This window comes from Canis lupus, chromosome 14 (genome assembly GCF_003254725.2).
Source record: "Canis lupus dingo isolate Sandy chromosome 14, ASM325472v2, whole genome shotgun sequence".
In the NCBI taxonomy this organism is placed as follows: Eukaryota; Metazoa; Chordata; class Mammalia; order Carnivora; family Canidae; genus Canis; species Canis lupus.
In genome coordinates, this window is record NC_064256.1 from 20580893 (window position 1) to 20607923 (window position 27031).

Here is a 27031-nt window from a genome sequence, read left to right on the forward strand (position 1 = left end):
AAAAAGTCTAAATATGACATCAATTAACCCCCTACTTCTCATGTAAACCACTTCAATCATATAGAATGATTTACTCAACCAAAGAAATGACTATATAGACTTGCATTTTTTTAATACCAAAAAAGCTAAAGAATGGGTTTTTTAAACTGCACAAACTTTCTACCAACACATAAGACGATGGAGGAACAGAAGCAAAATTTGAAGTTCTAGGACTGCATATAGTTTTCGTCATGGCAGTGTCCAAGTGATAAATTCTTTACAGAAGCACTAACATGGTCACCATCCTTCAGGGGCCCCAGAACTCCCAATACTGCTGATGTCTGTGCAACGATGAGAGACCTCTTAGGATGATCCACCAGGGAAAGCTTAGGCAGCCACAAATGGTTTCTAAGTAATCTTTGGGTAGTTCTACAATAAAGATACTTACAAAGAAACTGCAGTGTTTGCTCCCATTTGTAAGCAAGGCAGTGCCACTCAGGGGAGAAAATATGGATTTTGGAATTCAATAGTTCGGGATTTCAATCTGGATTGTGCTGTTTAACATCTCTGTGTGTTTGAGCCAGTTTCTTAACCCAAGTGTCAATTTCTTTATTTGGATGGAAGAGATTATCTAATTTACAAGGCTCTTTTGGAAAGAAAATGAAACGATGCATGCAAAGCATCTGAAGCAGAGTCCTGTATGTAGTGGAACCCCACCCAGTGGATGCTCAGATGCTCCCTGGGGCCTCTATGTATGTGTGTGGAGGGGAGGGCATTATGTAGAGGATGCTGGAGGGCATACAGTTTCTAAGACATTCATGTGCACAAACAGAAGAGACTTGTGGCTTTTATTGTATTTTATTTAACTACGATGATTTTCCTGTGGACAAGCTGTCTTACGGCAAACTGTTCCAAGCCCATTTGATTTTGGTTTCCCGCTCTTGGTAGTTTGGCCTAAAGGGGGCAGTGTAGAACTTTCACTGCCATGAATCAGTGCTGAGGATGGAACTAACTTGCAACTCTCCCTTCTAAAATACAGCCCTGGAGAAAATTAAACAGGAATGTTCAAGGAAGGCAAAAGGGTATTTACTCTGTGGCAACTTTTATTCATCTTCTGGTTACGGTTTCGGACAAATCTGCTCTACTCTTCACTGGGAAGAGGTCTGGGAATCAGGAAGAGACCCTAGAACCACAGGTTTCTGTCCTCTGGTTACATAATCTGGAAGGACAAACACTGCATGTAATTTCTCTGTGTAGCACTGGGATAGACAGTTTCATTAATAATTCCATTCACTTCATGTCCCTTGTCTTCTTTCTTCGGTGTGTGTTTTGGCTTCTATTTGCTCGGCCAGGATCTTAGTGTGAGCAATACAGAGGCCATATTGGTGTGTTCCCAGGAACCGTCACACTGTGTGTCCTCTGCAAAGGAGACATTTCAGCCATCCAGAAACTAGGGGAATTTTGTGCTTCTTTCTCCCTCTTAATTCTTCGATTTTATATTCTCGGTCTGAAAGCCACAATTATTGAAGAGTTAGTTTCCTTTTCAGCCATAGATTACAGGGGAGAGATCAGGACCAAGGTAGAAGGAGCAACTTCCCAAGAAACCAGGAGAAAAGCTTCCCAGACGAGGCCTGTAGCTTTGGCCTGCCTACCCTGGCTCCTCCTGGTCATCCTACCTGGGCGCCTGGCATCCCAATGTGGGAAATCAAACTGTGCCAGCAGAAGGGTCCCAGAGGCACTCCCTTTAGGAAAAGCATGATAGAATTACTTCCTGAGATAATCTAGCAGAATAGCTGGCCACACAGACTAACAAAGGAATCAGCCGCATGAGTCTTAGACCCCACACAGGCCAGCAAAGTTTACACACACACATATCTAGCAAATGGAAGTGAGTGGAATGTATGGAGAGCTCTAGTCAATGATATGCCATCAGTATGTTGCAGCCCACAGAAGGAAATCTGTACACCTGTAGACCCTGGACACAACCAAATAAATCAAACAGACTGACCATCTTGCAATGTGTTGATATTTGAGTTGGTTTTCAATATTCCTTAAATATTTTTTTGGCCTTGGGCTGACTGACTCATTTAACGTGTACTCCCTCAATGTGTATATCCTGTCTTCCTTCCTTCCTTCCTTCCTTCCTTCCTTCCTTCCTTCTTCTCTCTCTCTCTCTCTCTCTCTCCCTCTTTTTGCCTACCTTTCTTATGTAGGTATTACATGGTGCTCAATCTGAGCTTCTTGGGATGGCAAAAGTGTGGCATGTCACTTTACATCACTTTACACCTTTGGCAGGAAATACTGACAAATCGAGGTATTCTCTCCTTTTGAGGCCAGACTCAGCCTCAGAGTCCCCCTCAACACAGTATCAAGAGTGTCAGGGTCATCAGCTTGGAATGGATAGGCAAGCTGAAATCTATTTGTCATCTCTGGGTTCTATTCTCAAAGTGCTCACAGCCTCATGGTCAGGTGTTATGTAAATAGAAAGGTGGCCAAATTAGAAGGCAGGTGACAATTACTGGCACGGGGCTCTTTTTTTTTTCTTTCTTTCTTCCTTTTCTTTTCTTTTCTTTTCTTTTCTTTTCTTTTCTTTTCTTTTTTCTTTTCTTTTCTTTTCTCCTTCTTCTTCTTCTTCTTCTTCTTCTTCTTCTTCTTCTTCTTCTTCTTCTTCTTCTTCCTTCTTCTTCTTTTTGTAGGAAGAAACATAGAATTCATTCAACAAATACTTGTTGGGCTGGTGCTGAGTATTCAAAAGTGAATAATGACAGACAAAGGCCCAGCCTACATGGGTCACCAACTCTGGGCTATACATTAGAACATTTAGGGTGCTTTTAAAAAATATCAGCACCCACCATCAACTTACTCTTAAAAATCTTAATAAGCTCATTAGGTTGAGTGCCTTGCTTGTCATATCATGTTAAAAGTACCTGTCTGCATATCTGTCCCCCCAACTAGACTGGAAGGAATAGTAATCTCTTCAGTTTTTTTTAAATTAAGGTAAAATTTATACACAGCAAAATACATAACTTTTAAATATTTAATTGGATGAAGTTACACAAGCATATATGCCTGTATGATCATTACTTTAATGAAGATAAAGAACACATTTATTACCCCAGAATGTTTCTTTCTGTCTCTTTCCAGTAAACCTTCACCTCCAATAAGCAACACTATACTATTTCTGTCACCAAACGTTAGATTTATTTCTTGGACTTCACAGAAATGGAATTATACAGTATATACCATTTTGTGTCTGACTTCTTTCTCTTAACGTACCATTTTGAGACTCATCCATGTTTTTGTGTATGTCAGTAGTTTATACCTCTTTATTTCTTAGCAATGCTTCATTATGTGAATGTACACAAGCTGTTTATCCATTCTCCTGCTGATAGACATTTGGGTTATTTCCAGTTTGAGATAATGATCACTGTGATGATTACTTTTATGTTTCAACTTGAGTAGGCTATGGTACCCAGATATTTGGTCAAATACCAATCTTGATAGTGCCGTGAAGATGTATCTATGTATCTATCTATCTATCTATCTATATTATTTATTTATTTATTTATTTATTTATTTATTTATTTTTGGCAGTGGTTAACATTTAAATCAGCAGACTTTGAGTTTATTCAGACTCATAATACTCCATATTATAGAGGTGAATTTTCCTTCATAATGTGGGTGGGCCTTATCCAATCAGTGAAAGGTACTTATCAGAAAATGCCTGGGGACCTCAGTCTTTTTCTGCCTCCAGACTACCTTCAGACTCACAAGGAAAACATAAACTCTTCTCTAGGTCTCCAGCTTGCTGACCCCTGCAATGACATGAGTCAATTCCTTAAAATAAATCTCTCTCTCTCTCTCTCCTTATACGTTTAGAGCACCCTAAATATTCTAATGTGTAGCCCAGAGTTGGTGACCCATGTAGGCTGGGCCTTTGTCTGTCATTATTCACTTTTGAATACTCAGCACCAGCCCAACAAGTATTTGTTGAATGAATTCTGTTTCTTCCTACAAAAAAGAAGAAGAAAGAAGAAGAAGAAGAAAGAAGAAGAAGAAGAAGAAGAAGAAGAAGAAGAAGAAGAAGAAGAAGAAGAAAAGAAGAAGGAGAAGAAGGAGAAGAAGAAGAAGAAGGTCTCCTTATGCCTTATTGGTTCTGTGTCACTGGAAAGCCTTGGCTAATACAGTGAACAAATCTGCTATAAACATTCTTCTTGAGTCTTTTTGTGGACGCTCTTCCATTCCCTTGAGTAAATATCTTGGATTAGAATCGAAAGGTCAGTTGTAGGCATATATTTAACTTCATAAAAAGTGCCAAACAATTTCCCACAGTGATGTACATTTTTTCACTCCCATCAGCAATAGATGAGAGTTCTGATTGCTATATATTTTTGTCAACATTTAGTGGTATCAGTCTTTTTAATTTTAGCTATTTTGATTCACAGGTCTTTGTAGTTTTAATTCACATTTCTCTGAGGGCTAAAGATGTTAAACAGCTTTCATGTGTTTGTTGGCTATTCATGTTTCTTCTTTGGTGGACTGCCTATTCAAATATTTCACAATTTGTTCCCTTTTGAATCTCAACTTCAAGCATTTAGTAGTCACTTGAAATTAAACTATATGATGAATAAATAAAAGAATATTATATCATCTGTCATCAGTGATTGTCCTGATATGATTATTTAATTTCTGTCTAGTTATTTATAATGCTTATAAAGTACTTAGTATAATGCTTAACACATAGTCACCGGCTAACAATTGGTAGCTATTAGCACTATCCCTATTTTATATGTAAGGAGATGAAGATTAGAAAAGTTAATCTTGACTTGACCAAAGTCACCTAATTAGTAACTGTCAAAATTGTTACTCATCTCTGGCTTCTCAAATTCTGTATTTCACATTTTTACTTTTTTTTTTTGGTTATTATTATTATTTTTTTGTTATCTGACCAATTAAATAATGGACTCACCATTAAAAGTGTTCTTTCCTTCATTCTTTTGAATATTATTTAAGACAAATCTAATATTACAAATGTAATGGTATTAATCATTTTATATGTTTCAACTCATTTAATTCTCACTACAACCCTATGAGGAAAGTACTATTATTTGTATTTTCCAGACAATTAAACTATAGTACACAGGAGTTATGCAATTGCCCAAGACAACATAGTTATTTAAGAGGTATAGGCAGGACTCAAGCTCTATCTGTCCCACACTAATGGGTATGTTTTCTTTTTTTTTTTAAATCAGTATTCTAGACTGTTCCTTATGACAAGATTAATGGGACATGTTGAATTTGAGGGCTAAGAGACAACAGGAAGAAGACTGGAAAAGCTGAGACACATAGGAGCAAGTTTCCAGGTTACGGGGTGAGGGGCATTGGTCAAAGGGTGGGTGGGGAGTGTAGAAAGACTGTGCATCAGCAAACTACAGTGCAGACCATACTAGGAGAGGTGTGCTAGAAGTGGTAGGAGAAATTGCTAGATATATTCGAAGATGGAAAAATTTCAATAGTTCAATTTCAGAAAGATCTACAGCAAACTCCATTTTTCTGGACCCCACCTTGTTTACAAGAATACGTTTATAATGATAAAATCTTATGATCTATAACAGTTTCCCCAAGATAGTTCACAGTATTCTGGCTGCTGTTTGCTCTTAGAGTCGAAGACAAGTAGACCTAGGTCGCCTGCCTCTGGGGCCCAGGAGCTCCCAGTCATCCTGATAATCCCTCTTCTGTTTTCTCGAAACCCCAGCAACCCCCCCCCCCCTCCAAGGGTCCCGTAGGCCAGACTGACTAATCCCTTCTTCTGCTCAGACCTCACTCTCCTGAAAAGGTAGTATGAGGAGCAAGGAGTGAGTCAGTCTCTTTAAACTGGTAGTACCCAGAGCTGGCATTAATCTGTGTTATCTTAGCTCCCACACAATGAGTAATCATGCCCAGCCGGAAGCTCTCACTCTGGGAAACAGGTGCAAGTTTCTAAAGGAGGCCTTTGTAACCATAATAGGAGGTTAGCTGAAACTCAATCTACATTTACTCCTTGCAACAGAATATTCTTTGGACCATGGTCTGCAGGAACATTCAGGTTCCCTAAAAATTGATATCGGCATCACAGAAACACCAGCAATGTGCCCAGCCCGAACCCAAGGGCCAGCCCAGCTTGTGAAGAGCTGCACAGAGGGTCTGAGCCAAAGACTTCCTCTTGACACTCCAGAAAGGCAACCGCCTAGATAACATGGAGTGACTAAGCCAGGCCCTGCCTACTAGGCTTCACACACAAACATGTTTTTGAAGCCCTTTCTACACTCAGCAGGGAACATGCTGTTCTCTCTGGGAGTTTGCCAGAAACTTATGAGAGAGTCAAATCAATGCCAAGAACAGACACCAAGGCCTCTCTGCTGCTGCAGAAGGGGACACTGTGTGGTGCTGGGTTGCCACCGCCCCTCCTTGCTCCTCTAGCCTTCCCAGCCAAGCCTACGGACTGTTTCCTTGCACTTCTCAACCCATAGGGTAGTTTTTAAGTGATTACTAGAGGCCACTGTACATCTTTGGACAAATGTTAATTATGCTATCCAAAGCCAAGTGCAAATATGTTCTTCTAGTTTCATTTGTTTTATATATCAGTGGTTCAGGCTATGGACCTTGGAGTTAGGACCCAGGAGAATAACCACCAACTTTGCCCATTTTTAACAGGTACAGGCAGAGTCCAAGTGCTGTTCTCCCAAGTTAGCCCTCTGTTCTAGCTCTAGCAAGAAATACAAAGGTTACTTGAAATCTAGCCAGTGCAAGCAAAGTGAAGAGAAAAATTTATCTTCTTTCACAGGTACTAACCAGATGTCTCTCCAACTCTCTTCCAGAGTCTTCCAAATCCTCAGTGTCTCCATCAAGACCCAGTTCTAAAACCAAATATTTAGAATTTCTTCTTCCTTTATAATAACACCTATAAGAATCAAGTGCCAGTTTTTTGATAAATATATTTAAGCGAGTTTTTCATATATTCCCCATATTTGTATAGGGAATGGCTTCTTCTTTGAAAACTATTTGCTTAGTTCTGTTTTGTTTTTGTTTTTTGTTTTTGTGTTTGTTTGTTTGCTTAGTTCTGTTAAGTTTTTCAGACTCACCTGCTTATCTGGTTTGTGAAATTGACATTAACCAAGAAGCTTCACATGGTGTCAAATACCTGACCTGTAGGCATCCCCCCAATTTCTCCACCCATCCATCCATCCACCCATCTAATACTTTTTGAGCTTAAAGTTCCCACAAGTAACTAATCACCCCTTATAGCCCTGAAGTTGAGAACCTACAGTAATTAAGAGATGATAAATGTCACATAGATCCAATTGCTTCTTAAGCAACTGAAAATAGAAAAGCCCAGGGGAGAATGATCTTCGTGACTGTGAAGGATTGTATCACAGAGAGATCTCACCAACCATATGCAACTACAAAATATAGAAAGCCAAGCCCAGGCAGGATAAGTTCATTCTGGGCTTGGGGCCTGCTAATTGGTTTCACATGTAAGTGGATGGATCTCTCATGGGGCCAGATTCCAATATGGGGAGAGAAATGAGATCTTTCACTAAAAGAAATGTCTGCATCAGACCAAAGGAGCCTTTAGGACACTGGGCTGAGTGCTGGTGTGAGGATGATACTTGATTTAGGGAGGTCTTGATGGGTAAAAAGAGCTGAATTTGAATGCCATTCAGTCATTTCCTAAGCATGACCTAGGGCTATTTATTCACACTATTTATTTATTCAATAAATATTTATTGAGCCCTATTATGTGCCAAGCATGATGTGAGGTGATGGAAATTTCCCTGCTCTCATAGTGTAACATTAATTATTCTTTGGGCTTCACCTTCCTAAGACAGAACAACACCTGTGTGTGGAGTTCATATGCACTGTATGTGTGACAAGATATAGAGTGGGACTTTTCTTATTATCTCATAACAGGTAGATGATCATTCGAGGACAGATGATTGTGATTTATTAAGAAGCAAATTCATTTTGCTGCCCTCTCATCATTCTCTACCCACTAATCCAATCTTGAGAGGACTGCCCAATTGCGATCTTCAGCCTCAGAAAGAGTTCCCTGTCTTCTCCTTCCATTCTTGGGGGGCATTCTTTTTAAAATAAGCCAATGGGGGTATTCCAAAAGGATGATTTGTATGGATTGGAGAGGGGTGCCAGCAGGAGGTTGAGCCTGGAATCTCATTTCTCAGTTGGATATCTACTTATGTAATGGATTTTCTGAGCTGCCCTTCATGCCTGCTCGGGCTGTGGGAAAGAGATCTAGGGAGAGAATGTGGGGTAAAGAAAAAAAGCAATAAGGGAATAGGACACACATTCCCATTATCTGGCAGGAAAAAGATGCAGAGTCTTCTACAGGTCAAGTGGACCTCATGAAAGGCTTGAATTATTGTGATGTGTGTGTGAACCCCACCCTAAACTGTGATTTACTGAGATAAGAGACCCCAGCAGCACGTCTACACAGGGTGAGTTACACAGGAATGGGAACCAGGGAGAGGGGAAAAGATCCACTGGAGCTGATTTCCCATGGGAAGTGGCCAGGCAGGAAAAGGCTTCCAAAGGGCCTTTCAAGGAATCATCACGTATCTCCCAGGAGGTGCTACATTTAGATGGTTGCCACGGAGGAGAGGAGAGATCACAAGGGCAGCTGGTAAGTAAAAGCATTTTTGCTCCCTTTGCAAATTCTGTCTTCCTATCTTCAACATTGAAAGGGACCCAGAAGAAGGCAGTTGTAGAGGGAAAGCATCAAGAGAAGCCCCCGCTCCCTGCTCATATCCTTGCCTCAAGCCAGTCCCTGGGAATGGGAGGAGATGGCCATTTCAATTGGTTGAGAAACTGAAGTGGGTGGTGCTGGCGTTGCCATCAAGTCTTGAGAAGGGGAGAGTTGATGGAGCATGTTTTAAAGCCATAATTGGAGAAAAAGAACACTATGGAGTTTGAACCTGCTGAGGTCACAGTGTCCAAAAAAATTGCTGACAAATGGAAAGAGCTCAACAAACTGGAGGTGCTCTGTGAATGGAAGATAAGACAACACACGAACATTCACTTGCACCTTTGGCCAAGTAGACCTGGTGGTCATTTATGTGGCAGTATTAAAAAGAGCCACAGAAAATTATGATAACACCTTTGGAGCAGGATGATAGGCTGGTGTGGAGTCAAAGGCAGGCCACTCTCAAAATGTAGCATATTGATTATTTTGCATTAAAGTTACTTAAGAAACAGCCAGTGTAAAAAGAATACTATTTTCATATTCATTTCATAATTCATTGATATCCTGGTATGAATACCCATAGCTTATTTCAAAAGTGTTTAGAACTAAGAAAAATTTTTTAAATTGTTGAAATTCGGTATATTTTGCATATAAAATGTATAACATATATTACATAACATTGAATAAACTTAAATCTCAAAAACATAAATACTAAACATATATTATTGGCAAGAAAAGAGCAATAAAAATAAGGATACAAAATAAACTATTACATAAAATGAAGAAAATCAATCTTGAATATTGAAAATGAATTTAATTATTTGTTTTTTTGACAAGTATAATCTTAAGAAGAAGGTGTATCAGTGGTGTGATCTTTAATGGTGAGCCTAGTGTTTGGACACATATTTCCAGCCTCTAGAAAAGCTCTTTCATGCTGTATACTGGTTGGGGGAAGAGTGAAAAGATAAATATAAACTAAATCCAAGTATCTTTCTCTGAATTTTTTATTGACAAATAATCTCACATTTATCTGATAATATGAAAACATCTTTAGAAATTTTTATTTTTCATAAAGACTTCAACATTTCCAGTGACAGGGAGCTGTAGTTTTTGTTACTAAGGCCAGGCAGTCAATTTGTAAGATGCCTGGTTCTTAGCTTCTGCTGTGAAACAGCCTTTGTTCAAACAAACAAAACAAATCAATCAGACAGGTAAGGAGTTTCCATCCTTAAATACTGATTGTTTTCGCCATCAACCTGACCCCACTCAAAGTGCTGATATCTTGAAGGTTAAGACTGAGTCTTTGTTCCTTATAATTCTCTTCCAGGAAGCTCTTTTTTATGTATTCCCAGAAGGCTAAAAAGAAAAAACCCAGTTTCTTTCAAGAAGGAGAACTAGAGTGAATTTGATCTGGGAAAATCTAGGTTAGTGTCGCAGTCTTTCTCCTACTATCCAGACACCTTGAAAGATAAAGCCTCCCTTTTAATGCTGGACTTAACTCTCTAAGTACTTCTCAAAGCATTAATAATTCAGACGACAAATTTCTTTAGATACTGAAATAATGACATCTCTCCAATAAAATATCAGTACTTTGGTACTTAATGAGTAGCGTGGGTTCTAGAATGTTGAAAACCTACACTACAAACACGAATTAAAATCATCTTGCTCAGAAAGTTTTTCTCCATTAAGCCACTAGAGTGTCAAAATTACATTTTAAGGATAAGTACATACTGGCTTAAGGCAACTCTTTATAGGATATCCTTACATACATGAACACACCCAAGGAGTCTTCCCACTAGTACAGTATTCACTTGGCATAATTGTTTATCAGCTGAACAATCAAGAATGTAACTAAGTTACCAAGTTTGTTGTCTTTGGAGGCTGGGCAATGGAGCAAAAACAACATGCAAAGAAGAGGATAATTGCAATTGTAGGGTAGGACCAGGGAGGGAGGTGCAACAGATTGGCCCTGGAAAGTCTGGGGTTGCCTCAGGATGGCAAAGTGGGCTTGCCAGAAATGCGATGGAGACAGGAAAGGGCAGGAGGGTAAATGGGTGCCTCATCTCTGCCATCACACCACATTGGACACCCTCTTGTGGTAGATTCCTTTTATTAAGTGCAACTGAGAAAATTTATCTTAAAAAAGAGACAGTCCATTCTTTTAACAGCTTGAGGAAGGAGGAAAATCATACATAGTACATGCAAAATAAAGTGAAGAAAAGCACAAGTTAATATAGTTACAGAAAACATACAGGAAACAATAGAGGGGAGGAGATATGACAAGAAGTAATGAAATGGCTAGTAAAGGGGTATGTTTTGAGCCAGATTTTGAGGAGAAGTTGAATGTGGTTTAGTAAGGAGGAAACGTCTTTCCACACTGCAGAGAATACTATTTGCAAATGTATTATCTTAATCCAGGTACCTGAGAAGACAGTGTGAGGTTCATTATATGAGCACATGCTTTCTGGAGGAGTGTAATCCCAGAGAAGCAAGAGTGAGGAGGAAAGTAAAGATATAAGCAAGGAAAAAATCATGTTACTGACTTCTAGTTATAGGAAATTCAAAAGATTGCTCAGTCATACAGAACATCTCAGAAAGTCCTTTGGTAGAAAGAAGGACAAAGAATTTCTCTACTGACTTCTTAGGTCTTCTGTTTCTCATCTCTAATTTTCCCATGTGTTAAGTGTCTGGTCTTTCCTCCAGACAGCTGCTGGGTTGGGATTCAATCAGTCAGAAACGCTGTGGTGTCTACCATGATGAGAGTAATGGAGCCCATGTCAAAGGATGGCCTTTCCTCCCACAGTTTGCAGGGGATACTGAGATAACCAGAGTGTTACATGATGTCTTCAGAGTTTTATGACCATTGGAATGGGATGAGCCCAGTCAACCATTGCTGGCCTGCTTTTATCAGGAATCAGGGCAAATAGGACTCTGGGATGGAGATGATTGAGTCATCAAGGATCTGAGTTGCCTGAGAGGTACAGAGATGAAAATGGTGCAGAGATGAAAATGGATGATGAAAACCTAAGCATGTCTAGAGAATGGGGTCTAGACAAATGTGTGACTTAGTGTGTGATTTGGATGACATTCCATCAAGGGACTCATAGGTTGATTTGAGTGAGTTTGAAATGTGTGCCATTTTATTGTGCTTATTATGGCTGGTATATGGTTTTACCTATTTAATAATCTTTTCAACCTCCTTTATAAATTGTAGATGCTGGAAAGCTAAAAATAACACTTTTCAGACTCTAGTGCAGCTAGTATTCTGGTTATGATTTCGGTCCTGCCAAAGAGATACACTCATGAGGAACTTGTGAGAAGTGGAGAGAGGGCTACAAAATGCAACTGCAGTAGCAGCAGGTGCATAGTCTAGTAGCTGTGATCATATCTCCTGTCGTGGCAGCATCTGCAGCTCCTGGAGGCCCTACTCTGTGGTGTGGCTTTGGAAAGTTCTCCTGGTTGCTCAACCCAACGGGCTTTTCTCTTCACTAATTTGTAAGCCTTTTAATGATCTTTAAAAAAAAATCTCTTTTGCTTAAACCAGTTAGAGTAGATCCTGCTCTGTGGAAATGACTAGTGAGGTCTTTAGAGAAAGAGAAAGATTGAATGAGACAGAGAGAGTGTGTGTTGTCTTGGTCTGTTCTGAGTGTAATAACAAAATACCATAGATTGAATGGCTCAAACAACAAAAAATTGTTTTCTCATAGTTCTGGAGGCAGGATAGTCCACGATTCTATGTCTAGTGGAGTTTGGTATGTGGTAGGAACTCTCTCCCTGGCTTGATGACAGCCATCTCTTCCCTTTGTCCTCATGTGGTCTTTCCTCTGTGAGGAGATCTTCCTTTTCTGATAGGATCGCTAATCCCATCACAAGCCCTCCCCCTCAGGACCTCCTGTAACCACTTCCCAACAGCCCCATCTCCAAACAGCATTGCAGTAATAGTTAGGGTTTCAACATATGAATTTCAACATATGAATTCACACAAACATTCAGTCCATACCAGACAGAATGATGAAGTCTACCTCTTAGATGCTGTGCAATTCAGTGGCCACAGTTACTAAATCTGATTGTTGCTCTCAGCCCATGTTCATATAGATATTACCCATGAAGAAACACAGAACCATGAAGGTACCAAGTGCACTTGAGAAGTAATACCAAATATTAAAAGAAGAGATCCTCCACAAAACATGCACCATATTAAGGACCTTATCAGCCCCAAACAAGAAAAGACATGGTGTTTAATTTTAGCGCTCTGCTGCTGATGAGGGAAAGCCCTGGAGAGGGCTTTCAGTACACTCTGGAGAGGTGAATGCTAGGGAGCTGTATCAGCCTGTGTGCTCTGCATAATCCCTAATGTCCTTCTCATAGACCTTGATCCCTTATTATGACCTCTTCTCCCCTACCCTGGCCCTACCTAGCAGGTGACTAAAAAATTTTTTTTAAGATTTTATTTATTTCCCCATGAGACACACACACACACACACACACACACACAGAGGCAGAGACACAGGCAGTGGGAGAAGCAGGCTCCATGCAGGGACCCCGACATGGAACTTGACCCCAGGACCCCAGGATCACGCCCCAGGCCAAAGGCGGCACTAAACTGCTGAGCCACCTGGGCTACCCTAAAAGATCATTTTAAAACTGCTGCATCTGCATGCAGATGAATAAAGAACAACTTTCCCCTAATTTCCTACTTTATTTAGAAGGTGTGCTAATGCCAGTCAACCCAGAAGTATTAAGTAATTGGTCTTCATCTAAAAGTCTTCTGGCTAAAACCTTAAAGCCAGACCTATCAAGGTGCCCACAGAACAAGGGGTTTTGGCATCCATTAAAAGGATTCTCCATCCTTAGAAAGCATTTGGAATTCTAACGGACATGGATTTTTTCCAACAACAGGAAGACGAAAGAGCACTTGTATCTGGTACTTGATTGAAACTGAAGCTATGAAAAAAAAAAGAAAGAAAGAAAGAAACTGAAGCTATGTGAAAAACAGCAACAAATGATGTTTGTAGCAAGTTATTAGTCAAAAATCATCTTTATGAACATATGAACATTTCAGGGCCCTATCTTTATACTTCTTACCAAAAGCAAGGACAATTATTTGCAAAACTCTCAGCCAAAAGTAAACTTCATATTGATCCTGATGAAACAATTAAAAAGATATAATTTGTTCTCTAGATCTTTGCCATTCAAAGTACGGCCCATGAGGCAGAAGTAGTAGCATCACCTGGAACATTGTTAGAGATTCAGTTTCAGGTCCTGTTCCAGACCTACCAAATCAGAATCTACATTTTAATGATATTCTTACATGATTTGTAAGGACATTAGAGTTTTCAAAGCTCCATTCCAGATACTATAAAATTGTTCATATGGCCAGTTGTTGAAATGATTCCATTCAGCATTTAAATGTGTGATGGCAGGGCACCTGGGTGACTCAGTGGTTGAGCATCTGCCTTTGGCTTGAATCATGATCCTGGGGTCCTGGGATCAAGTCCCACATTGGTCTCCATGCAGGGAGCCTGCTTCTCCCTCTGCCTGTGTCTCTACCTCTCTCTCTGTCTCTCATGAATGAATAAATAAGATCCTTAAAAAATAATAATAAATGTGTGTTGCCAAATGCCTATTGAGGATCAGCAAATACTTACTTTGTGTCCATATTAATACTATTATTAATTTAGTCAATATTTGCTGTATTGTGACTCTAATTTTATCCAGTGTTATTTCTTGTGTTTTCCAAAATGATAAAGAGTACCTATGCTCCTTTAGCTAATTGTTTTGATCATATTTCTGTTGTGTTTTCAGCCTCCAATGATAGATTATCATTTAAGGATTTTTCAAGAGCCTTCTGACATACTCCTCCAGGTTATCCTGGCAGACACTTAACTCTAAGGCCATTTCCTCATTCTTCCTTGCTTACAGAACCATGATTTAGTTCAGTGTCAGGATGTTTTTAGCTCCAGTCTAAATAAATCACAATGATCTTATGTCCCTTCACCATATACTCAATTTCCTGTCCTCATGTAAAACCAAGGGTGGCCATGTGACTGAGATCTGACCAAAAGAAAGGATAAGCTGGAGGCTTCTGGGTAAGTCTTTGCTCCCTAATGAAAACAACAGAGAGGAAAAGGTAGCTCACTGGCACCATGATTACTTCTTTCAACCTAAACCACACACAGGAAGCCGGGTGCTGTGAGAGCCATCTTGAAGTAATCAAAATAAGGACAAAAAGTCAACTTACTGAGAAGGGCAGAGTAGAAAAAAAACCTGATTCCTAATGACATGATCGAATCACTATCCCTGTTCTGGATTCCATTTCCAGAATTTGGGTTATGGAAAAAGAAAACAAAGCAAAAGCCAAACCAAACCAAGACCATAACAAACCTCCCATCCTCCAAACCCTATCTAAGATACAGTGAGTCTACTTTGTGGTTATAATGCTGAAACCATTCCTAACTGGTACAAATAAGAATGCTTGTAATAGTCAAGGAACTGCTCTGTAAGTCTGGGGAGTTTTGGAACACAGGACTGGTAGCACCAAGTAGGGGAGCAGGGGACCTGGATTCTGATAAAAGCCTCTCAACCTCTTAGTTGTATAACATTGTGAACCTGGTTTTTCAGGAACTTTGGCTCCTATATTTATAAGGTCAGAGTTCAAACACTCAGTGCCTTCTTTTCTGGCAGAAGAGAGAAGAATGGGCCAAGTTTTGGAGCTTTTCCTTCAAATGAGGTTTTCTAAAACTTTCTAGAGAGTTAAATGTCTTCATTGCTGTTGGTTGTTACCCCTAAATAAGGTTTAATTACGGTATCTTCCCAGTGGCATATTTTTGATGAATAAAGTACTTTTCTTTCTCTTTGGGGGATTAAAAAAACCCCAACAACTCAAGTTTTAATAAGATTTTTTTAAGCAACTGTCTTCTTTTTCAAACTAAACAAAATTTTATGCTGAAATAAGCCAATTTCCTCATATTGTATTTTAAATAAGGATTAAAAACAAAGCCACATCTAGGTCCTATGGGGAAAATAAAAACATTACAAGAGAAGTTTTGTTTTGTTTTGTTTTTGTTTTTTTAAGGAGAGAGAGAGCAGGGGAAGGGCAGAAAGAATCTTAAGCAGGCTCCATGTTCAGCAGCTCAGAGCCCCACATGCTGCTTGATCTCATGGTCTTGAGATCATGATTTGATCAATCATGACTTGAGTGAAACCAAGAGTTGGATGCCTAAATGACTGCACCACACAGGAGCCCCTCTAAGAGAAGTATTGAATTAGCATTTGTAGTATTTTAAGTGGAGCAGATGTTAGGTAAAATTCGGTGCAGATTTTTCAAACTTGTGGGCTTAGTAGCTCATGTATATTCACCAAGTGATTTTAATCCACACAATCTTTTAAAAAATTAGAACTTGTTGCCAGCAATTCCTCTGTTCCTGGTCCACCTAACGCTTGCCCTGTTCTTGCATTTGCTCCATGTCAGAAGCACTGGCACTCTCTCAATGCCAAAAGTGTATTATGGTGGGTGATGAGATCGATAATGGTGGATGTTTCAGGTTGAGCTGTGTCCCCTCAAAACGATGTTGAAGTCCTAACCCCAATACCTGTGAATGCTATCTTACTTGGAAATAAGGTGTTTGTAGATGATCAAATTAAGATGAGGTCATTAGAGTGGGTCCTAACCCCAAATGACTGTGTCTGTATAAAAAGGGGGGAGTCGTGAGCACAGAGAGGTGGGAGATAATGTGAAGACACAGGGAAAACACCATCTACCAGCCAAGCAATTTCCAAGGCTGCCAGAAGCTAGGAAAGAGGCATAGAACAGATCTTCTCTCACATCCCACAGAAATAATCAATTTTTTCAACACCTTGATTTAGACTTACAGCCTTCAGAATTGTGAGACAATAAATTTCTATTGCTTAAGCTACCCGGGTTGTGGTACTTTCTATGACAACCCCTGGAAACTCAAAACAGTAGGGGAGGACCTTCACAGTTATATTCTGAGGGAGGAGTTCCAGAGCAATGCAGCATGGAACCCAATGCCTGAAAGTTGAAGTCAAAGCACTAGTAGGATTTTTAAAATATTAATCTTTAAAAAGTATATTTGATGGAACCAAACTTGAGAACAAATGAGTGATAGAAACCTCCTACGCTCAAAATTTCAAAATTGTATCTTCCCCTTCTTGTGGGTCCTTACCCCTGAACTGATGTCATTACCTCTAGCTTCTCCTGCAGAACTTGTTTTTTCTGATGTGTGCCTCATCGGGCTACCATTTGGTAGACTGGTAGACTGGTAGATTTGAGTCTCTCTTAAATGTAAAGGTCAAAAGGTACTTTACTCTCAATATTAAAACAGGTATCTAGGGGCACCTGGGTGGCTCAGCACCTCAGTCGCTTAAGTGTCTGCTTTTAGCTCAGGTCATGATCCCGGGGTCCTGTGATTGAGCTCCATGTTGGGCTCCCTATTCAGTGAGGAGTCTGCTTCTCCCTCTCCCTCTGCCTACCACTCCACTCCCCTGCTTGTGCCCTCTCACTCTCTCTGTCAAATAAATAAATAAAATCTTTAAAAATAAATAAATAAGAGAGGTATCTATATTGAATATTTCTTTAACCCTGATTTCTCTAGATCTCTGCCACCTTTGGATGAAACATGTTTGAATGTCACCTAAACCCCAATCGGACCCCCACAGCATTAGTAAAACCCTTCTAGGAAAAGCTGTAACATTCCTTAAGTTTCTGTTTCAGTGTTCCACTCACTATAAAATTCTTCTTGGATTCCTCTTGACATTGCAGTTCAAAAAAATTGTTTATTCTTGCATTATCTTTAGTAGAGATCACAACTGTGTGATAAGATAAATTTGTGTCCATTGGGGGAAAGAGTTTTATTAGTCCACAGGCTTTGTTTTAAAACCCTAGTCCCTCTGATCTTAAAAGTTTTGGCTTTCAATTTTTAGCATTTGTATTCTTTTCTTTTTTTTAAGATTTTATTTGTTTATTCATGAGAGACACAGAATGAGAGAGAGAGAGAGGCAGAAACACAGGCAGAGGGAGAAACAGGCTCCATGCAGGGAGCCCGACATGGGACTTGATCCCGGGTCTCCAGGATCAGGCCCTGGGCTGAAGGTGGCCCTAAACCGCTGAGCCACCCAGGCTGCCTTCACGTTTGTATTCTTAGTGTGGGATTCCACATCAATTTCTAGATGTAAAGACATAAAACACCAAGGTGGAAATGAATTTATTTTTTTGTTTTTTATTTTCTTTTTGGAAGTGTTTTTCTAATACACCAAGTAAAAATAACTAGTATGCATGTGTGGAGGAAAACATCCCACCATAAAAGTCCTAGATAGAAGTTAAAAGCCCTATACACAGAGCTCCTCAGGTGAGAAGAGCACAGCAGTTTTTTAATGTTCCTTGTAAAAGGAAGGTACAAAGACATGCTGAAGTTATTTTGCTTGCCACATCAGCATTCCTTTGAGGAGAAAGAAAGAAAATATATTGTTGAGAGTTCTTCAGTTTAGGTCTACAAAAACTTAAAAATGTTTTGACTTTCAAAGGCACTTTTGCACAGTTGCAAAACCACTTGTCTCCTCTCCAGACTATTCTGTATACAAATGTAATTCTAATTTTTTACAAAATACTGCTTTGATCATTCAGCTCCTTGGTCAAAATCGATTATGGCTTCTTCCCATGTGTCAGCTCATGTCTGCACTTTTCAAGACCCTTGATACTCTGTACCCATCTTACCTATCACAAATGTTATTTCACATTTTCCCATAATTAAATGTATTACCTTTATTTTATTGCGTTTCTCTCCTGTCAGCTCCAGAACTTACAGGTTTACACACACAATACTTACACACACACACACACATACACACATACCATATGTATTCTGGCCCTAGGACTTTAAAGTACTTACAGTTTTTCTCATTTAAGCTCTCTGCTTATATCTTTTTTTCCTATATACAGTCTTCTTTAAAGCTCATTTCCTTGTAGAAAGTTCTATTTCCTTCTAGGAAGCTCCCTTGATAATTGATATCTCCATATCTATCTACTTTCTTATCCCTGCTACTTATTTAGTATGGAACTATATGGTACTTGGTTAAATACCATTTTATAGTGCTTTCTCACTTTTTATCATAATTTAATATAATTTGGGGGGGCACCTGGGTGGCTCAGTTGGTCAAGCATCTGCCTTTGGCTCAGATCATGATCCCAGGGTCCTGAGATTGAGCCCCAAGTCAGGCTCCCTGCCCAGCAGGAAGTCTGCTTCTTCTGCCTCTCTCCCTTTGCTTGTGCTCTCTCAGTTTCTCTCTCTCTCAAATAAATAAATAAAATCTTTAAAAAATAACAATTTAATATAATTTTTAAGCTTCCTATCTCTCACAGATGGAGTATAATGAACAAACCTTCCATTTCAACAGCCCTCTTTCTACCTCTCTGTAGAACACTGCAACAAAGACTCACTGCAAAGCACCCATATTTGAGGAACCAGAGCTATCAAAATGCCCACCAATCCCCCTCTCCTGGTGGTAGAAAACAATCACTGGCAGTCACCATAGCCATCACCACTTATTTTATGTATAAGAACCGATGACCTGGGAGCTGTAGATATTTACAAAAATGGCAAAATCTTACTAAAGACAACATAGAATTACAATGGCCATGATAAGGAATGTTCCAATTAGATTATTTAAGAAGTGCACTTGAAAGTGAGGGTTCCAAAATTAAACAAACAGAATGAGATACTTATTTTAAATTCACAAGCAGAAGCCTCCAAAAGTTTTCAAAATTCTAAAATAGTTTCATTAAAAGATTCCTTGCAAAATGCTAGTGAGAGAGAGATAAAAGGCACCTAAAAGAAGACTATAAGAAGGCGGTTATCATACTGAGGAATGCCTGCTGCCCTCTATCCTCCTTCATCTGAGGGCTCATTCTAGGGATCCTCTCTGAACTGCCTTTCCACTCTGAAAAGACTGTTAAACAGTTACCTCTTAGGCCACCTGAGGGGCACCTGGGTGGCTCATCGGTTGAGCATCTGCCTTTGGCTCAGGTTGTGATCCCAGGGTCCTGGGATGGAGTCCCTCCCCCTCCCAAGAAATTCTTTAAGGCCCCTAGTTTGGCTTTCGACCAGGGGGTGAAAAATATCTGAAGAGGGTTGCCTGTAGTCTCATGTGGCTTTTCTTTTCTTTTTTTAAGATACTATTTATTTATTAATGAGAGACCCAGAGAGAGGCAAAGACATAGGCAGAGGGAGAAACAGGCTCCCTACAGGAGCCTGTTGCGGGACTTGATCCCAGGATCCTGGGATCCTGGGGTCACGACCTGAGCCAAAGACAGATGCTCAACTGCTGAGCCATCCAGGCATCCCCCTTAAAAATTTTCTTAAACCCAGGGAAGATCCTCAAAAGGTTTTGTAAATACATTGACTCCCAAGCCCAGGTGAAATTGGAAATACGATTTTATGTTGTTGTTTGCTTTCCATATCCAGACCAGTTGGTTATTGATCCTATTTTTTCCCAGCTATTGCCTTCTTATTTGTCTCACTTTATATCCTAAGAACTTGGCTTAGCTTTCTGCCTGCTTGGGACATGCAGGTTGTAGATTCCTTTGGCAGTGACTCTAGATCTTCTGAAGGTATCTTTTGTACCCTCACTGTGGATGTCTCTTGGGTCCATGGGGTTAATACTGCTACATATATGTACTGTACCAGCGGCAAACTGACAAGATACCTGAAAGGATTGAATAACTTTATCATCAGAAATGTTTTCTAAATCTGAAGAGGATATTTAGAGACTGGGGGGACTTTTCAGGCTTTCTCCTCTAAGTGAAATGTATCCAGAGAGTGTATCTTTCTTTCCTTCACTATGGTATTAGCCGGGAAAGAGGGTGCCATATCTGTATTTCCCAGGCCATTGGGGGTAACTTTTCAGACTGGCATGATGCTGGAGAACCCCTAGTCTGTTTCCCCGTTTCTAGTTAACAACCTCAAATGTGGGGAACTTTGTGCCCCAGCTCTGTTTAAAAAGAGAGAGAGAGAAAGAGAACATAAGGCAAAGGTAATGAGAATAAAATTGCTTGCGTGGTCTATAGATACGTAAAATTTTAGTGACCTCATGACTGTCACTTTTCCTGTCCCAAGCCAGCCACAGTTTGAACCAGAAACTACCAGGAGGAATTCATGCTTCGAGTTACACTTCCTTTGGCAGAGCCCTACTGCTCCGATTAGGAGTAAATATAAATGAGGCTGTAATCAGGAACCTCTCCTTAACTCTTGAAAATATTGCAGAATCTGAGGCCAAAGCAATAGCTGCCCAACAAAAGTTCTTAGACTCTTTGTAACTAAACAACGTTCTTGATAATAAGATTGCCCCTGATTATCTTTTAGCAAGCGAGAAGGTGTCTGTGCCGTGACCAATACCACCTGCTGTACCTAGATAAACACTTCTGAGGAGGCTGAAACTGAGCTTGCTCACTAAGCACACTGCTTGGTTTAAATGGGTGACTCTTTCAATGGGGTCTTTCTTTGATTGGTTTGGGTCTTGGGGATCATGGCTCTGAAGTGCATTGCAAACATTGGGAATAGTTATCATAATAATCTCCCTGGTGCATTGTATTCTCTTAAAAGCTTTAAATGCATGTTTGCAGCTGCCAGCCATTAAGCAAATGATCTCCCTAAGAGTGGCACATCTAAAAAGGGAGAGAATGGCTGACAAAAAATTGTGAGCCTGATGTCTCGGCCTGTGAATACCACAGGCCCCCTCTAATTTTTCTGTTTTCTATCAAATCCATTCTACACAATGTAGCTCCAAGCAATTTTAAAAAACAACAACCTCTTAAATATAGGGAACAAACTGAGGGTTGCTGAAGGGGGGGTTATGGGCGGCTGGAGTAATTGGGTGATGGGCATTGAGGAGGGCACTTGATATAATGAGCCCTGGGTGTTATATGCAATTGATGAATCACTAAATTCTACCCCTGAAAACAAATACTACACTATATGTGAACCAACTTGAATTTAAATAAAATCTTGAAAGAAAAAAAATAAAAATAAAATCAACAACCAGAAATCAGGCACTATCTCCTCCTAAATTCTTCTCAAGTCTTAACTGCCAGGAAAAAAAAAAAAAAAAAAAAAGACTTAACTGCCAGATTTTTTTTTTCTTATGTAATCTCTACCCCCAGTGTGGAGCTTAACCTCCAAATCAAGAGTTGCATGCTCTACCGACTGAGCCAGCAGGCACCAGCCAGGTGCCCTGACTTACCGCCAGATTGTAAAAGAAATATGCGAGGCTGGCTAGGTCTTTTACGGTTTGGTCTCTACTTACCTCTCCCATTTCATTACCAATTTCAGTTCTCCTCCAGATGTCCGTCACCCAGCCGGCTTGTCTTTCACTGAAACTGCCTTCCCTTTAACTGCTGATCCATTCCACTGGCGGCAACCCCTCGCCCTACCACCAGCCCTGCTTTCCAAATTTTTCTGGGGCCTGGGTTGAAGGTCTGATCTTGAAACTTTTTTTTTCTTAAGATTTTATTTATTCATGAGACACACAGAGAGAGGCAGAGACACAGGCAGAGGGAGAAGCAGGCTCCACACAGGAGCCCAATGCGGGACTTGATCCGGAATTCCGGGGGCAAAGGCAGATGCTAAACCGCTGAGCCACCCAGGTGTCCCTGATCTTGAAACTTAAGATAGTAAGAGACTCGCTTCCCTGGAGGGTCTGTTTATTTCAAGGGATGGTAAAATCCATCCTGAGGCATGAAGATGTTCAGAGAGTACTCTTGGAATAAGACCCTTGTGTGGAGTTCATTTCAGAGAAACTTGTCTTGTATCTCCCCTGGAAGCATTCATATAGGGGCACCTGGGTGACTCTGGCTGAGCGTCTGCCTTAGGCTCCGGTCGTGATCCCGGGGTCCTGGGATTGAGTCCAGCATCAGGCCTTGGCCTTGCAGGGAGCCTGCTTCTCCCTCTGTCTGTGTCTCTGCCTCTGTGAGTCTCTCATGAATAAATAAAATCTAAAAAAAAAAAAAAAAAAAAGAAACATACACTTACATTCCAAAGAGTAAAAACCCAGTATACTTCCTATTGTCTCCCAAAGGAGACTGTGTGTACTTCAGGGAGCAGCGTTCTCTCTCACACCTTACAAAGGGGGGCAAAGGGGAAGACAGCCATCCCTCTTCTCCATAAACTCTCCTATTCCTTTGAGGTTCTCCACCTATAGGACCAACTCCAGCAAGTATAATACAACATCTGCCTCTCATCCTAACAACCTTAGAAGGGGGAAATACTGGGGGTAGGCTACCTGGGCAATTTTTTCTTTCTTTTTTTCTTTTCTTTTTTTTTTTTTTTTCCTGTAAGTAAATACAAATAGTTTGTCTCTGCCTCAGAAATCTTGTCTCTAACTCTCAGGATAATATAAATGAATATAGATATTAAAACATACCAATATTTACAAATTTAATTTCTATGTTCACAAATGGACTATAACATCCTCGAGTGTAGAATTCCTTGAGATTCATTAGGGTATTACTAGCGCCTGGCATATGTGGTGCTTAAGAAATCTTTGTTGATTGCTTGTTGAGCAAGTAAGTGAATTGCCTCAATGCCTGAAGAATGATGATTAAGTGTCATTCAGTAGACAGTGAGAGCTGATCTAATAAACCAAAGCTCGTGATGGCTCTGCAAGGAGGCAAGGGCTTTCAGTAATATGGTCTGAAGAAATCCAGGAGCTTGCAGATGGTCAGTAGGCTCAATGCTGATGAGCCAGTGGCAGTGTCACCTTCCCTGATAGGTTAGCTATGAGTCACTCATTCATATGACCTTAGAACATCACTCTGACTTATTCTTTTCACAGGTACCTTCCTCCAAGAAGAACTGTTTATTCACAGCAGAAGCTCTGCAGTGTGCACTGCCTTGAATCAAATCCCAGCTTTGTTCCTTTACAGGGGCAGCTTGCTGAACATCTTGGTGGCTCAGTTTCTTATCTGTAGAATGGGCAGTACATTAATATTAGCAATGCTGTGAGAGTAAAAGGAGTTCATTTATGCATAGGAGTTAATAATACAATAGGTTGTTGTGAGGGGGAAAATGAATTAATTAATGTAAAATCCTTAGAAAAATAAATGCCACATGAGTTTTACAGAAATTTTTTTTGGCCTATGTAATATTCAATTTAGAAAGGGTTCAGAGAGAGAAGAAAAAAAGTCCAGTTAACATGAAAAAAATATTTTTGGCCATTAAATATATGGTTAAAAAAAACAAGTCAAAGTTATAACCCCTAGATTCTTTGGTTAAGAAAACATTTCTTCGGGTTCAGTGGCAAGTTTTACCCCTAAAATAATTTCCCCAAAATTAGTGCACGGTAAGTGAAATCCTGCCTGGAACTATCCAGATTATGTAAAAATAAGAATCACATCTGACTCTATACAGAATGCAGGATATATTTTTTAGTTACAAAAGCACTATTGTCAAACATTCTAAGAAAAAAAAAAAAAAGGCAGGAAAACATTCTCTACTTTCCAGCAAGCCAGAGAACTGTTTTCAAAGTCTTTTTTAAAACTATGGTTAGTACTTGTGTTTATTATCATATGGACGTCTGCTTCCACAAGATGAAATATAATATTTAGAAGGGGAAAGAGGCTGCCTAGGGAACATCTGAAGCCTAATTGTTACTTTAATGACTTAAGTCTCTTTTTATTTATTCAACAATTATTGAGTGTGCGCTTTGGGCAAAGTTTGCGTTAAGCCGTTAAGCTGTGTGTTTATTTATAATGTGTAGTGAGCTGGCTTCTCCTCAGTATTCAGGGAAGGGCAGCCTGTGCAGTGCTCTCAAAGAGACCTCAAAGAGTTAATAGATCTCATTAGGTAACACATGGCACCACCATCCACCCAATTTTTGGTTGGCCAACATTACCAAAGAGGTCAAGGTCTTTGTTTGATCCTTGCCTGAAGAGGCTTCAGTCTTGCTCAGCAGTTTTGGGTCACAAATCATACTTTGACCTAACAATTTAACCCTGGGGTGATAATCAGGCAATGGGGTATATTAGAGCAAATGTGTTACTATCATTGATATTGTGTGTTCACACTATATGACTTCATATCAGAAGGATGGTACTTTATTTTTATTGCTATCAACTCATTTGTAAAGAAATAGGTAAAGAGGATTGCCTAAGAACACGGTATAAGACTTTTATTTTTATTTTCAATTTTTTATTTTATTTCCAGATCACAAATTTATAATTTCAAACAAAAGTTGCTATCCTTAAAAAAGAGTTTAAAAGAAAAAGGCTGAGTTCAGGGCAATTTTACTAGCTATATATATTACCAGCTAATATATTTTTGGGCTAGAAACGCATTAAAGGGCATAGTTTTAATGAAATTGATAATAATAATAAAAAAAACAAACCTCGAGACTTTGCTGTTCAATATGTTATTTGTCTTAGATATTAAAACATCCTTTTACATTTATGGAAAACAGTATGCTAATAAATAATTCCTAGCTATATTGCATTATTTGACAACGAGTCCCAAGTTATTTTCATTACATTAAATGGTAGCAGTAAACACGAAAATGATGTCTCATAATGCATTGATAAACTTTATCATTTTCTTGCTGAATTTATCACTAAGACAGCTCACATCATTTTCACATCATTTGGTATATTCAACATGTTTTTCAAGGCTACTGACATTTCTGTTGGTTTTGAGTGGCTTTTAATGTTTATTTGCACTTGGGTAGGAACTGAAAGATCTCATTAAAAGACAGTTGCTCATTTCCATTAAAGGGCCATGAAATGGGCATGGGGATATGTTTTCATCTGAAGAAAGAATACTCACAGATCTGAAACACTGACCCATTTGCTCAAGAGATTTCCTTAGTATTAATAACTTTACCTGTTAATTCATTTCTCTCGAAATATGTGATAATTTCCAATGGCCAAAGACCACCAACAGAGAGTAACATGAAACAAAGATCAGTTGCAATTTAACTTGCTTGGATAAGTATTCCAGAGTTTCTGCAACATTGTAAAACTTCTTTAATACCATTTAAAGCATAAAATTGTGTAAAGTTTGATGTGCACAGAGTCTAATCTCCCCTTAAATGCAGATGCTGTTCTATAGGCAGTTTATTTATGTGTTTATTTCTGTATCTGTCCAGTGAATGTCTATGGACTGCCTAAGTAACTGTGATGGAAGGTAAAAAGTGAAAAATCAAAAAGAGAGGTGTATGGATAACACATTAATGGAACACTGCTCTCCGTGTTCACAGCGGGGGATGGGGGGGGGTGGGGACTTCTTATCTAAGCTCTTGTGAAATTATGAAAGTCCCTCAATTCTTTCACCAGGCCAAATCAAAGTGATCTACAGGGTTCATGTACATTTGCAGTGTTGGTACACAGTCAAGCCTAAGTGCACTACTTGAAAGTATAGCTGAGAATGAAGAAATTATCAAGGTCAATGCCTAAGCTACTAGCTTTCAAAGATCTCTTTTTCTTTCCTCTCTCACTGTACATGTCACTGTAGTTATTAAGATCAAATGCTTTTGCCATTGCTAGCCAAATTTGAAATTTGGGAGAAATGGTATAATGATAGTTTGATGAAAATGCAGCCAACTTTGTTTAACTTGGAAATTAGTTTCCTTTGACTTGAGTCAAAAAGATGTGTGTGTGCATATGTGGGGAATTGTGGGACTTGAAGTCCTGCAGTTTTTAGGAAAATGTGGATGAAGAGTCTGAGCCTATACAGTGCACTAACTCTCTACTTTCCAGGCAGCTTAGTCTAAGGACACTGTACAGCTAAGTTCCAGGTACATGTGTACGTGTTTGCATGTGTATGCATGTGTGCATGCGCTTTCTTTAGACACATGGTGCAGTATTTCCCTGATGAAAGAAAGTAAGGTAGTAAATAAAGGAGACGGTCATTGATAAAGGGCTTTCCTGTATGTTTTTTTTGGGTCTAATGCCTTAGGTTGATGGCATTTCTGATTCCAATATGCTTATTCTGACAAGATTTTAGAATTTAGTTATGACAAATCTATTCTACTAATTTTTTCTTCCTCTTTTTCTTTCTTTCCTCTCCCCCCTCTTTTTTTTTCTTTTTTTTGTTTACAAAACTTTGCCAATAAGGGCATTGTGAAGTTAGGCAAAGGATGTTATCTAAAGACAAAGGACTAAGTTAGTTAAGAAAGACAATGTGAAGATTAATTTATAATTTCTTATTTCTACATTATTATTATCTAGATATTTAATCCAGAAGTTGTTTGGGAACCTAAATTATCTAGGCAATTATTTTGGTACTTTACTATATTTGTTATGTAAGTACAATC

General features: G+C 39.4%; 1 long non-coding RNA gene across 1 annotated transcript; it reads right to left on the bottom strand.

The window, feature by feature from the left end:
* Positions 1-501: 501 nt before the first annotated feature.
* Positions 502-23863, bottom strand: LOC118350594 (uncharacterized). The gene is made up of 3 exons (XR_004804659.2): positions 22034-23863; positions 6811-6919; positions 502-1486 (listed from the first exon to the last, which is right to left on the bottom strand). It is a non-coding gene; the product is annotated as an uncharacterized LOC118350594 (long non-coding RNA).
* Positions 23864-27031: the final 3168 nt, after the last annotated feature.